The sequence below is a fragment of the Adiantum capillus-veneris genome, chromosome 22, assembly GCF_014529385.1.
Source record: "Adiantum capillus-veneris isolate H3 chromosome 22, ASM1452938v2, whole genome shotgun sequence".
In the NCBI taxonomy this organism is placed as follows: Eukaryota; Viridiplantae; Streptophyta; class Polypodiopsida; order Polypodiales; family Pteridaceae; genus Adiantum; species Adiantum capillus-veneris.
The window spans coordinates 80,942,671-80,945,413 of record NC_140952.1 but is presented as its reverse complement, the minus strand read 5'-3'; the positions used below and the strand labels follow the sequence as shown (position 1 = coordinate 80,945,413).

Here is a 2,743-nt window from a genome sequence, read left to right as displayed (position 1 = left end):
TTGCTCTGATTTATTGAGAGCTGAAGTAACACCTTACAGCTACATGTGTAAGTTTTAGGCATATACTGGCCTCCCAAAGAATATGGAACATATCAATTCCATAAAAACAGGCATAACATGTAACAAACTTCAACAACTCGTGTTTGATGCTTGTGTGCCATAAACGGTTCTAAATTAACCCCCAATCCAATTAATAAGCACAACATTGCAATCACGTCTCATACTGTTTGTGCTCTCTCTCTCTCTCTCTCTCTCTCTCTCGTCCGCACCATCACTAACTACTCAAAATTTCCATTCAGTAAGATGAATGCACTCAGTCATCCCACAATGAAAAAGCTCATTTACAAGTTTTTAAGCGCCCCTTCGATTTTGGCCGGCGCTACAAGTATGCATGCATTACAAATTTTTATCGAGGTCTTCCAGTGTGCGACTCGACGAAGCCCTGCCTGCCTGCCTTGCCCAGCGAAGTCGAGGACTCAGGAGCCAAGTGGAGGAGCAGCGTTTGAGGACGCCTGTCCGCGCAGAGAGAACGAAGTTGAGGACTGAAATGTGCCATTTCCCCGAGAAGCACCTCTCTTCTTCTGGACCCACAGAGGCCGACGCTGTCAGCGACCGCAAACTCACCGATTTCTTATTGAGCGCTGGAGTTTATGAACCTCCCCAAGAGTCCAAGCTTCGAAGCACGTCAGTTGCAACAGGGGCTTCAGCCATGAGCTCGTTGAGCAGGCAAATGCCACGATCTTCACTTTCGGATCGTATCGACTCGGCGTGCATGGCCCTGGCGCAGACATCGATGCCCTCTGTGTCGGCCCTCGACATGCTACTCGAGAGGAAGATTTCTTCATTGTGCTTCATGACATGCTCAGGGAAAATCCCCAAGTTACGGAGCTTCATCCCGTCCCAGATGCCCATGTTCCTCTTCTCAAATTCAAGTTCCAAGGCATTTCAGTAGATCTGTTGTATGCAAGGCTTGCGCTTTGGGTCATTCCAGAGGACCTAGACCTATCTGAAGACTCCATTCTATGCAATGTTGATGAGCAAAGCGTGCGAAGTCTGAATGGATGTCGGGTTACGGACCTCATCCTGTGCCTTGTTCCTAACATTCTGGCATTTCGCACCACGCTCTGGTGTATCAAGCTTTGGGCCAGAAGACGAGGAGTGTATTCAAATGTCTCCGGCTTTCTTGGCGGAGTGAATTGGGCTCTGTTGGTGGCTCGCATTTTCCAGTTGTATCCAAATGCTGTACCCAGCATGCTGCTTTGCAGGTTCTTCCAAGTTTACAGACAATGGAGATGGGCAAGCCCTGTCATGCTATGCGAGATTGAACAAGGGACGCTGGGCTTTCCTGTCTGGGATCCTCAAAAGAACCCAAGGGACGGGACACATGTGATGCCCATCATAACCCCTGCATATCCATGCATGAACTCTAGCTACAATGTCTCCGCCAGTACCCTTCAAGTCATAACTGACCAGTTTGAGAATGCCAATCAGGTCTGCAAGGCTGTGGAGATGAAGCAGGCAGAATGGAGTGCGCTCTTTGAGACTTTTCCATTTTTTGAGGCTTACAAAAACTACCTGCAGATTGATATAATGGCCGTAGACGAGGATGACCTGATTACATGGAAGGGCTGGGTGGAATCCCGTCTCAGACAGTTGACAATGAGGATCGAGCGTGATACAAAGCTTCTCTTGCAATGCCATCCCTATCCCTGCGAATTTATAGATACGTCCAAGCAAATGCAACACACAGCCTTTTTCATGGGATTGCGGTGTGGGCATGCAGGTGTTCCCGCTCAAGAAGGCCAGCAGCAGTTCAATATACAGGGGGCTGTTGATGAGTTTAGGCATTCAGTCAATAGTTATCGCTACAGAAAGCCTGGCATGAGAATTCATGTTTCACACATACGACGGAAGCAGATCCCGCAATTTGTTTTCCCTTCAAGGCCGAAAAGAATTTGCCGCCCAGGACTGGAATCATCGAGCAACTCTCCACCATCTTCACAGGAAGGCCAAGCTGGGGATGCCTGTGATGAATTGAGAAACTCTGTACCAAAACGACAGAAGGCCTGTTCGGTTGACTCTACTGGGCTTAGGCCAACTCAGTCATCAAGCATCTTTCCTTCAAGGAGGGAAGCAGATCCATCCACAGACGATGTGAATGGTTTGCTGCGCCAAAATTTTAAGTAGTCAGCAGACATAGTTTCGGACAAGTCGTCAGATCCTTCGTCAGATCCTGATGCCAACAGAACAAACTCTGGCAGATGTGAAGAGGGAAAGGAACGTGATGATCGTTTTGTGCCGAGAACCAGAATAGAAAATGGGCACTATCTCACCGCTCCGAGAAGTGGGTTTGCTAACGTTCGTGTCATGAATGGTTCTACCAGCAAACGAGTTTGTGCGAGCATACCTCCATCAAGGAAAGATCAAGCTGAGAATGGCTCAGGTGATGAGTTAGAGTGAAAGAATGTAGCCCGGTGGCTACATTTGCAAGCCAACTGACACAACTGATAGATGTTTTTCGATAGATTAATGCAACATCATTTCTCTGTAGACGTTTTTTTATATTAGTTAATGCAAAAATCATTAACTTTAGTTAACATTTGTGCTACTCATATCTACTCATTTGGGCTTAAGTCGCACTTCGGGCAAAATGATGGAAAGTGTGTAGGCACAAAATGATGGAAAGTGTGTAGTGCCTCTAGACTTGGATACATGGCCAACCAATGAAAATTGGAGCTCTCAA

The 2,743-nt window shown here is 47.1% G+C and overlaps 1 pseudogene; it reads left to right on the top strand.

The window, feature by feature from the left end:
• The first annotated feature begins 466 nt into the window (after positions 1-466).
• On the top strand, positions 467-2,469 carry LOC147429664 (nuclear poly(A) polymerase 2 pseudogene; annotated as a pseudogene).
• The last annotated feature ends 274 nt before the right edge of the window (positions 2,470-2,743 follow it).